Raw genomic sequence first — 12,503 nt, forward strand, 5'->3', positions numbered from 1 at the left:
TGTACAAATAGAGAAACAACATGTATCCCATTTGTATACAATAAAAAAAAGAAATAAAAAAAAGATAAAGGGGGAAAAAAAAAATAAATAAATAAATAAATAAATAGTAAGATTTAAAGTCAGAAATCAGTGTCTAAATTTAATTATTTCAGCTTATCAGGATTTTTTCTTTAACTTATTTTTAATCTAGTAATATAGTAACTACAAAAAAATTTAAAATTTTAAGAAAATTTTAGAGTTGGGCACAGTGGTAGTCCCAGCTCACTCAGAAGGCTGAGACAAGCAGATCATGAGTTTCAGGCTAGTCTGGGAAACAGGAAGATTCTGTCATAAAGAATAAAGAAAAAATTTCAAATTTTCAAGCATCTAACTTGCTTTCCAATATAGAAGGGATACAAGAGCAGTTTAAGACTATTTTGTTTATATTAAGTGTTTCAAAATAAAATTAACATTAATCCAATCAAAATTTTCTCTAGCCAAAGTGTTCTACTATTGACTTATTCATTATATAAAAATATAGTTTTTAGAAGGTCTCATTACCTAAAATATATTAAAATAGATCTTACCTTTTTTTAAGTTATCATTCAATTCTTTCAATGCATCAAAAGGATCTAAGTCTATTGCTTTCATTATTCCTTTTCTTAAGAATTTCACTTAAGTATTCAACTTCTGCATCATGTTGCTAAGAAGGAAAAATACAATCTAATAATCAGATATAGAACTCATATCACTATTGCTACTGAACATAAATTAACTAAAAGTAGAACACATTCAGTCACAAAAAAATGTTAATCAGTGGATTTAAGCATAGATGAATATTGTGGCAAATAATTTATAAAAATTGTGAAATAAACCAAATTAACAGTAAAATATCAAAAACATTTGTGAAAGACCCAAACATATTATCATATAAATTAAGTAGAAAAAACTCTATTTTTTGATTCTGCTAAGAGAAATCCACCCAAAGTCATCAATGTATATTCTTTTTCATATCAAGGAATAATAAAACAACAAAGGATTTGTGATTTTTTTCAGGAGACTAACAGGCAATTCTTAGCTTTATAGATTAACATGTAAATTTTAGCTAGTGTGTTACCATAAAGTAGCTAAAATTTTATGTCAGGTTTACATTTCAAACAATGTTAAATACATAATTTCTTTGAGCCCTAATATTTCTCTCCTGAATCAGTTTCAGAAATGATAAAAATCAACTTTCCTCTAATTAAATTTAAATAGGATAAAATGTTTTAGGTTTAAGATACAAAATTCTTTCATTTATTCATAAAATATCAAAACAAGCAAGTATCTACAGGAAATCAAGAAAATAAATTTCCTTCTAAGTAATTATATAAATATGATTAAAATAAAGCAGTTATGTTTATAATTAATAAAAATAGTAGACAAATCTAAAGAGAGAAACAAAATAAAATTAGCATGGAGAGATCTGAGAATTTAAACATTTTTTCCTTAGCCCTATGAAAAAATCCAATGTGAAAAATTACTTTCATGTAATTTTATTACTATAGTAAGAGATCCCTTAAATAACTGAGGATACAGTCATATGTAGTTACCTTAAAACTAGTTTAATATTTCTATTATCTAATTTTTCCACATCCAAAAGGTACTAAATACATACAATAAGATATGCCAGTATAAACCCACTTCACTCTGCTTTTCCTACAAATGTCCACTAAAAACCCTAGACAAAACAGGTAGCAGCTACTGATGGCTATAAAAAGTACAAAAGAGTCAGGAATTAGAGAAGGGATTAAAAATTTGGAGAAACAATGTCAAAGGGGTGAAGTTTCCTGTTTCATTGTTTTTTTCTACTTTTCCTCTCAAACTTCTGCCCCAGGGTGGAAACCTGGATGGAAGTGGATCTTTCTACTTTCCTAAGAGCTCTGAGCTAAAGACAGTAAAGAAACCAGGAAGATGGGACCTTGTGATCTGCATTGTGGGGAGAGTATTGGAGAAGAAATCTCAAAGCATCCTCTCAGTTTGGTGTACATTAAGATGTACAAATTGGGTTCATCTCTGAGTTGTCCAGACATAGGACAAAACAAGCACAGCAGGCCAAAGGCTTGTAGAGCTGAAGTAAGATTTTAAACTGTTGCCAAGTCTCAAACTATCCTCTAAGTGGCATATGCACAAGACAATTATGAAGCAAAACTGCAAAGGCTCTGAAAAACAAACTGAAATGAGAACCACAGACTATAGAAGATCAGAAAGAGCTAAGGCCTTAATGTCACTGGGCTGAATAAATGCTTTAAGTAAACAATATTCTCCAGAGGATTCTAAAAGGCACAGAAACTATACAATATGTTTCAAATACAATCCAAATGTCACTGGACATGCAAAGACCTGAGAAATGTAATGAAGTTTCAAGAAAAAATACAATCAACACATGCCAATCCTGAGATGATCCAGATGCTGGATTTTTAAGTATGTTCTATGAGGTAAATGTAAATGTGAAAGTAAATGTAAAAACAGAAATTGTTATGAGAAAAAAAATTATAGAAAATAATTGGCAGTTTTAGAACTTCAAAATGTCAGAAATAAATAATCACTAAACGGACTTGATTTAGTTAGGTATTTCACTGCTGTGATCAAAGACCTGACAAGAAAAATTTCAGAGCCAAAATATATTTGGGGCTCATGGTTTCAGAGGTCTCAATCCATAGTTGGCTGACTTCTTTGCTGGGCCTGAGGTGAGGCAGAACATTATGGTGGAAAGAAGTGGCAGAGGAAAGCATCTCAGTACATGATACCAGAAAGCAAAGAAAGAACAAACCCAACTATGTTCCTTCACCAGCCACACCATACCTGTCTATAGTTACCACCCAGTTAAAAACTATCAATGGATTAATATGCTGATTAAGTTAATGCTTTTGTAACTCAATGATTTTACCTCTAAACTTTCTTACACTGTCTCAGACATGAGATTTTAGGAGACACCTCATATTTAAACCATAACAAGGTTCAATAGCAACATGGAGATGAAAAAGGAAAACAGTGATCTAAAAGACATATTAATAGAAAGTATCCAGTCCAAAGAACACAAAAGAAAAAAAAATAATGAGGAAAAGTGAACATAGCCTCAGATATCTTCTGGCTAACAGTAAAAGAACTAACATATGAGTCTGGAGACACAGAGAAGAGAAGGAATTGAAGCATAAAACATATTTGAAGAAATAGTTGCTGCAAATTTCCCAAATGTGGCAAAAGATATAAATTTACAAATTCAAGAAAAATAATAAACCACAAATTGGATAAAGTCAAAGAAAAGCATGCCAAGTTGACAACATAAACGAACTGCTGCTAAAAACCACAAGTTAAAGAAAAAGCTTGAAATGAACTTATTTACAGAATATTCTGGAAAAGGCAGAACTAGGGACAGGAAATAGACACATGGTTGTTAAAGGCTAAGGATGAGAAAATAAATATTTGTAAAAGAATATAATAAAATTTTCTGAATGCTGGAATTACATTTTATCTTGAGGATGGTGACAACTACAAAATTAAAATAATTTTTCAAAACTAATATAAGTGTACAACATTGAATTTTACTCTGTGTAAATTATGTGTATAAGAGATAAGCTATATGACACCAAGAGATATTATAGTACATATAAATATTAAGCAAAGATAAATTATACTAACTGTAGTTAGTATAATAGTTATCAAATTGTACTAACTATATAAAATTCTTGCCAAAAGTATTTGATCCAAATATCATTGTTAGGAAACAATCAGGCAAATCTAGGATGCAATATATTCCTCAACACTGCTGACCTAGACTCCAAAGAAAAGTCCCATGAACAATAAAAATAGTAACGGTTAACTATGCTAGATTCAAAGAAGTCTAAGATAATGCATAGAGTTTGTGTAGGTCCTTGATTAGAAAACAACAAAACAAAACAAAAAAAGTAATAAAGTCATGTTGGAGACCAAATGGGAAAGTGAATATGGATTATATATTAAATATTATTTTTCAATTAGCACTAATTTTATGATATATAATGCTATACAGAATGTACTTATTCTTAAGAGACACATGCCTAAGTATTTAGGGATACTATATATTGATTTTTGCAAGCTAGTTTCAAATAGTTCAGAAAATAAGGTGTGTGTGGATCTGTGTGGGTGTGTGTGTGAGAAAAGGAGGGAGAAGGTTAAATGTGAAAATGTGACAAAATGTTAATTATTACACAAACCAAGAAAAAAAGAAGTTATATTACTCTAAAAATTATGACTTTATAAGTACCTCCTTTAGAATTTGAAATCTTATAAGAACCTCTTCTTCAACACCTTTTATTTTATTTAAGGCATTTTCATGTCTGAAAAGCAGTTGTTCTCTTTCAACTAAAAAACATTCTTGCTTTTGAAGTTCTTCAGCAAAATTCTGTTGTGCTGCAGTTTAACACTGTATCAAAAACCAGATATGAATGACTTTTAAAAAGAACATTCACAAAATCTTCAAATTACATTTTTATCCACTGAAACTGTGGTTTAACCAAGTGGTTTTTGAAAATGCATTGGTACATAAAACAGGGATTATAGTTGTTGCTACACATGGTCCAGTATTTTACCTATATCCTCCACTCGCTTACTTTGCTGTTCTTCTATCACCAGGCCTGGGTTAACACACTTACCATCTTCCCTGTCCTGAAGATAACACAGATTAAAAACCATCAGAGAAAATTCACACACCATGTAAAGTGATTTTTTTTGTTCATGGTCTCAATCCTCTATTAAGTTATCAATGCTATTCAGAAAACTTGCTACATTTTCATGGTCATCTCTTTATTCTGTTCTCCATGAGTCTGTTTCAAACCTTTTTACTCTTTCCTCATTTTAAACACAACACCTTGAACACTGTCTGTGGATGGCCTGGTAAATTCATAGGGAAGACCACAGAAGGGAACATCAGTTTCATGCTCTTCTCTTTTGTACACAGATAGGTTCAGGATCTCATTGCCTTAAGCCCCTTTGTGAAGACTGCTCTGATTATCTCTAAACATTTTCAATCTCTCTTTTCATATCTGAAATAAAATATTTTCTCCTTCCCATATTACCTCCCCAACAAAACCTCCTAAAATATTTTCTACATTTGCTGAATCTTCTTTACCTCCAAGTCATTCCTCAATTGATTTTTAATCTGGCTTCAGCCCACACTGCCCTACTAAAATGACTTACCTGTTATGAAATTTAAAAATAACTTCTCAGTTCTTATTTTACTGAATCTCTCAGCAGCATGTTATATGACTATCTCTTTCCTTCAACTTAAAATACTTCCAATGGTTTACATGATATCATGATCTCCTGGTTTTCTACCACCTTCTCTAGTCATGGCTTCTCAGTCCCCTTTGCAGGCTCCATGTCTCCACCATCCTGTAACTACTATGGTTGCTCAGGATTTGGGTTTAAGTTATTTTTCTTCTCATTCTTTATATACTCTGCTTGATTATATCCATTCAATGGCTAAAATTACCATATGTTCCCAACCTGCAACTGTTCAATTGATTGTCTCAAGTGCCAAACTCAAGTCTAAACAGCCTATTTAACATCTCTACCTATATACTTTCAGGTAGCACAAAATAAACATGTCCAAATATGAATTCAGCTAGACATCACAGAAACATACAAAGCAAAGCCAAAAAAGAGCCAGAAAAATAAAGGATGTGTTTCTCAAAAACAGAAAAATAACTGATGGAAAAGATGTGGGGAAAATTGAAGACTTTTATGCTGCCTAATGGAAATGTAAAACAGTCTGCAAGTTCCTCAAAGAAGTTAAACACAGTTATTCTATAACTCAGCCATTCCACTGTAGATATACACCCAAAAGAAATGGAGTACATGTCCACACAAAACTGAAATACAAACATTCATAGAAGCATTACTCATGATAGCCAAATAGTGGAAAAAACTCAAATGTCCAGAAATTAATGAGTAAAAAAAGAAATGTGATATATCTCTATAATGGAATTTTACTTAGCAATAAAAAGCATGTGCTAGCCAGGCACCAGGAAGCATACATGTAATTATAGCCACTAAAAAAGCTGAGGAAGAAGGATTGTAAATTTAAAGTCAACCTGGTAACTTTGCAAGAACTTGCCTTGAAGTAAAAATAAACAAGTTGGGAATGTAGCTCAGTGATGTAACTCCTCTGGGTTCAATCCCCCAGTACTAAAAGTAAAAGAATAAAAAACATGGGCTGATACATGGTATAACATGAATGAACCTTAAAATTAGCATGCTAAGAAGTCATTTATTTTAAAATATCACATATTATATGATTCCAGTATTATGAACAGTTCAGAATAGACAAACATACAGAAACAGGAAGTAGATTAGTGGTTGCTAGGGCTGAAGGGAATCTGGAGAACATGAAGAATAACCTCTAATGGGTTGGGGTTTCTTTTTGGGATAATGAAATATTCTAAAATTGGTTACAGTGACAATAGTACAACTCTGTGAATATAATAAAAAATAATTTAAATATACACTAAAAAATTAATTTTTAAGTTATGAGTTAAAAAGGAATAAACTAATCTCTTCTTCCCCCAGTTTTCTATATATGCAAAAAAGAGCATGATTTATCCAACTGTCCAAAAATTAAACTTGCATTTTGCCCTTGATAAAACTTCTAGCCTATCTCCTACATCCAAACAATCTCTATGTCCTATTTAACCCACCTTTTAAATATCTCCAGAATCCAACCACTTCTCTGTATCCTTGAGGTGCCCAGTCTAATACAAGATACTTCAAACTATTAACATTATTTCACACCAACTTCTCTAACCTCTCACACTGATGACAATGTTAAACACTAACACATTTGGATGCTGACTGTCCCCCAAAGGCCCATGTATTACAGGCATGGTCCACAGAATGATACTAAGTGGGAAGTTGTGGAATCTTTATAAGCTGGGTCCTAATGAAAGATCTTTAGGTCACTGGGTATGTGCCACTGAATGGGAGAGTTGGATCCTGATGCCTCTGTTCTTTGATTCCTGGCCATGAGGTGAACAGTGTTTTTTGCCCCATGTTCCTGCCATATGTACTCTCTTGCTACTGACCCAAAGCAATGAAGCCAATCAATCATGAACTGAAATCTCTAAAACTATGATCCAAAATAAACTTTTTTCCCTTTATAAGTTGATTATCACTGGTATTTTATAACAGTGATAAAACAGTAACACATAGATGACTCCCAAATTAGATAATCACCCACTATCTACTTTCTAATAGCCATGTTAATATGTTTTACTACCGAACCTGACTCATTTCAAACAGAAATATTGTTCTTCTTCCTGAAATCCATTCTTTCTCCACAATGCACAAAACCAGAAATGTGAGAATAAACTTACTTTAGTCTTGCTATACTTTATTGAATTCATCATGCCAAGTCCAAGTCACCCTTATTTCTTACCTGGGATCCTGCGGTAGAATGCTCTCAGGTATCTCAATTTATATCCCTGTCCCTCTCTAAGACATTTAAGTAAACACACATTAGATTTTGCAACTTTCATGCTTTAAAAATCTTCAGAGCAACCTACTACATTTTCTTTGAATATATATGTTAACTTACCATGCCTCAGTAACTTCTCATACTGGAATGTCTTAGTGTAGAATCTAAATCTTTCACTGGGCTAACCTCTACTCATTTTTCAGGATTTAATTTAAATGTTCATTTCTCAGAAAAATATTACCTCAATCTCCTCCAATCTCAATCAAAATCTCTCCCATCAGGTACTAATAGTATACATTTATTATTCCTTCATTTAAGTTTATGAAATTATAATTATATGGGTACTTATGACTGCTTCTAATAAACTACATGTAGCAACAGGCATATATATTTTACTCAACACAAATGCATATTAATAGGTACTCAAATATTTACTGAATATATTAAATCAATAGTGTAACAAAAATGTATATGCTTGGAGGCCACCAATTCCACTTCAAAGCATCTCTGAGTCTGTTCAATAGACATCAAGCTGAAAAAATGTATAGCCAAGAAATTATCACTGAAATTAAATGGTGACAGACATGATCAAGAACTACTGCAGGGATGTGGTCCCTTAAATATTAGGATGAATGTGGGGAGATGACAATTAGTGGGCAACAGAACAAGAATGAAATGGTGACAACATGAGGAAAAATACTGTCAAGTTAGAGGCCTTGAATGAGTATGAATAATGGCTGTTCAGAGAAATCCAGGTACCCTCTCTAAAGGTGCCTGTTTGTTACCTATTCTACCATGGCATAAAAATTGGATCATGTATATGTTCCTATTAAACTTGTCAAAAAACTCCTTTTTAATAGTGAAAGCAAAAAAAGTGCATTCTTAACAACTCTTAACACTACAAAGCAAATTTTAAAGTCAGTCTAAAGATTAAAGAAATCAGATTAATCCCTTGTACTTTTTAAAAAAATATTTTTCTTTATTGTTTACTACAGATGATCTATCCTTGCAACCTTGCTTCTTTTTTGTCCTATAGAGTATTATCAAAAGTCTTTCTACTGTCACTTCTTTGATTAAAACCTATAAAACAGCAATCCTCAGTTTTCATTATTTTATTTCCCAGACAGGAAGCTGAATTCACAATATGACAATCATTCCTTTCCAAACAACTCTCATCTCTTAATTCCTTGTACCTGGATTGATCTTTCCATTGGTCTCCTCTCTAAATTCTACCTCTGGGTCAAGGACCAGATTTTGTCTTTCTCTAAATTTTTTCCTAGTGATTCAGATTAAGAAAAACTTTTTTTCTGAAATGCTACATTATTACAACATGAATTAATTTAACAAAATGACCTACTGGTTTTTAAAATATTTGGGGTATTTCAAGTGTATATTATGTTTCCAATGAAAAGAATAGAAAACAGAAACTATTACCTGTGTTTCTTTCTGTACTCCTAGTGGAAATGTGATAAATATATAAATTACACCCTTTAGAAACAAACACCAAAGAAAAGATAAACTGCAAGAAGGTTCAAATTACATTTTAGTTAGAGTTGACAAGGAAACTTCTTACTATGTAATACTTAAACCAATGAATCTCGAACACCTAGTTCAAAAAGCACACGTTACCTGCAGATTTGTTTGTGAAGAATGGGATGGGATGAGGATAAACGTAGAACATATGATAAACTGAAGCCTAAGACACATGCCCACAGAAAAAATCACTACTACCAATATTTTTCTTTTATTCTCTATATTTTCTCACTCAACAGTTCCTACAAATTGAGTTTGTTCCCTTCTGACCTTCCCTTAACCCAATTATCTATACTAATTAAAATTGTATTCAAATTTTGCAAGTATTCAAATACTTGCAAAATTTAATTGCCTAGAATATAAATATATTATATTCAGAAATATAAATATCTCTGAATTCTCAAATCAGTATTTAGATCTTACCTGCAGTTTCAGATGTATTTGAAATAACTCATCATATACCTGATTTATCTGATGTGGAGTAAAGTCTGCTTGTTTGACATTTTGGATTTTGGACAGCTGGCACTTTTCAAAGAAGAGTCAATGACATTGCAACATTCAGTCTGAGGTCTTGATGAGGCCCTATCTGTTGGCAGGTCAAATGCAAAGTAAATAAAATTTTAATTATAAACTTTATTATAGCTCCAAATAGTCTCAGAATAACCTTTAAGAAACATTATTTTAAGTGTAAAATTACTGTATTGTGAAAAATTTCAGAAAAGAAAGAAAGAATGTTATAGCAAATACAGTAAAATGTTAACATGTAGAAAATTTGGGTTAAAAGTATACAGGAATCCTTCGTGAAACTTTCTCTAAGTATGAAATTATTTCAGATTTAATTATTTTAAAATTCAAGAGAACACTATGTATTAATTGCCTAGAATATGAAATGGAATATTACTTCAGAAGCTTAACACATTCCCTTCTCTTAACCAAACTAACAAGAAGTCCAAATACCATGTTAATTATTGCCTATTTTTCTTTTTAATTTCTGTCACTTATATCTAAAAAGTCCTTATTTATGAGGCAATAAAAACCTCTACAGTAAAAATTGTAAAATGCTTAAGAAACTGAAGACACTAAAAGAAAAGATGAAAAGACATCCCACGTTCATATACTAGGAGAATTAACATTGTTAAAATGGCCAAACTATCAAAAGGCAATCTACAAATTCAATGCAATTCCCATCAAAATACCAATAACATTCTTCACAGAAATAGGGGGGAAATCCTAAAATTCAGAAGAAAGCATAAAGACCCAAAGTTGCCAAAGCACTCCTGAGGAAAAATTATAGAGCAAGGCTAGAGGCACCATGATTCCTGATTTCAAATATGCTAGAATGCATTTCGATTGTAACAAAAATATCATGGTATTAACTTAAAAAATACAAAAAACAATGGAATTAGAGGACTCAGAAATAAACTCATGCCTCTATAGTTATCTGATTCTCAACAAAGTAGCCAAAAACACATTGGAAAGAAGATAGGTTCTTCAATAAATGGTACTGGGAAAATTGGATATTCAAATGTAGACAATTGAAAATAGACCTCTATGTCTCACCCTGTACATGAATGAACTCAAAATAAATTCTAATAGTTCAGGAAATGGTAGCAAGAATTGACAAATGGGATTACACCAAATTTTAAAGCTTCCACACAGCAAGAGTTAAGAGAGATCCTACAGAATGGCAGAAAGTATTTGTCAACTATTCATCTGACAGAATATTAACATTCAGAATTATATACACAAAAAAATTATCAAAAAAGAGCAAGTAATCCAACCAAAAAATGGGCAAAGAGCCTGCACATACACTTCTCAAAAGAAAGTACAAATGGCCAATAAATATCTGAAAAAGTTCTCAACATCTTTGGCCATCAGGGAAATGCAAATAAAAACTACACTGAGATTCCACCCCACCTAGTCAAAACAGAGTCAAAAAACCAAAAATAACAAATGCTGACAAGGATGTGAAAAAGGAACACTTACACATTGTTGGTGTGAATGTAAATTAGTACAACCATTGTGGAAAACAACAGGCAGGTTCCTCAAAAAATTAAAAACAGAATTACCATATGATGCAACTATACACCATTCCTGGCTATATTTCTGGAGGAAATGAAGTCAGCATACAAAAAAGATATTTGCATACCTATTTTTATTGTGGCATTACTAACAATAACCAACTTAAGGAATCACCCTAGGTGCTGTCAATAGATGGACAGGTAAAGAAAATAAAACATATACACATATGTAATATTATTCAGTCATAAAAAAGAAACAAATATGTCATTTGCAGGAAAGCAGATTGTACTGGTGTTTCTCATGTTAAGTGAAATAAGCCAAACCCAGAAAGACAAGTGTCACATGTTTTCCCTCATACTTGGAAACTGTTAGGAAAAAAGATAAAATGAAGTAGAGAAGGTATTTTAGGGAAGGAGAAGAAAAACAGACAGTGAAAGAAAGAGGAGGGTAAGAGAAAGTAGTTGGGAGGATGCACACAATTAAAACATGATATATGCATGTATGGAAATGTCAGTGAAACCCATTAATATAAAAAATTAATGAGTTAATATTTGTAACAAAAGTTGTCCAAAGTAAAAGAAATATTAAAGCAATTTTAACACATACCCACACACACAGTTCTTGTTTGTTTTTCCCAATTTCAACTATATGACTATAATAATTTCTATAACCTCCTTATATAAGTAGTAATGTGTTCTCTGAAATCTACACATGATGATTTCAGAATGATGGGCTCAAAAACTTTCACTACTTTATCCTATTTAAGAAATACATAAAAACTTTCTCCCACAGAGAGGTATTTGAGCTGCTTTGGCTATACAGATGCTACACAGTCATGCATCTGATACACAAGTTCAAGAGTTTTCTGGGGCATATGACTGTAGCATACATGTACTATGCTATATGCACAGGTTCAACTTTACTGTTGATGCCATTTTCTTCCAAAGTGGTTACATTAATTTACTCCCAAAGGCAGTGGATAAGTAAGTTGCTTTTAGTTCATGTCCCTGCCAACACTATACCATCAGAATTCATTTTCTTCTAATAATTAGAGCATAAAATGCTCTCTAGCAGTGGTTTTAACTTGCATTAGCTTACAGGATTCCAACATCTTAGACAGACCCTGAATTAATTTCTAAGAAAGAAAAGTTTCATGTCAATCAGTTCAGTAAATAAAGTAATACCAGTTCAGTGTTTTGCTTCCCTCTCCAAGTTTCCACCTCACCAATTTCTGGTCTGAGCACTCCTTACATTTTTGGTCAATTTTCACATACATTTAGCTTTTAAAATAGTTTAATCTATGTTTTTAGTGGGAAGACTAAGTCCAAGCTGAAGGATATCTTCATTGTCTTCAAACAATGAGATCCATATGACAAAGGGGATGAAGGATAGGGGAGAAAGGGGAAAATGAGTATTTATTGTGTGCAGACAACATATTTGCAGGAAAAAAGAGAGAATCAACAACAGTGCTGGAATC

The 12,503-nt window shown here is 32.1% G+C and overlaps 1 pseudogene; it reads right to left on the minus strand.

Moving 5' to 3' along the window:
- Positions 1-301: 301 nt before the first annotated feature.
- The window catches only part of LOC124975411 (coiled-coil domain-containing protein 138-like), a 45,512-nt pseudogene continuing 33,310 nt past the window's right edge, over positions 302-12,503 (minus strand).

The sequence above is a fragment of the Sciurus carolinensis genome, unplaced genomic scaffold, assembly GCF_902686445.1.
Source record: "Sciurus carolinensis unplaced genomic scaffold, mSciCar1.2, whole genome shotgun sequence".
NCBI classification, from domain to species: Eukaryota; Metazoa; Chordata; class Mammalia; order Rodentia; family Sciuridae; genus Sciurus; species Sciurus carolinensis.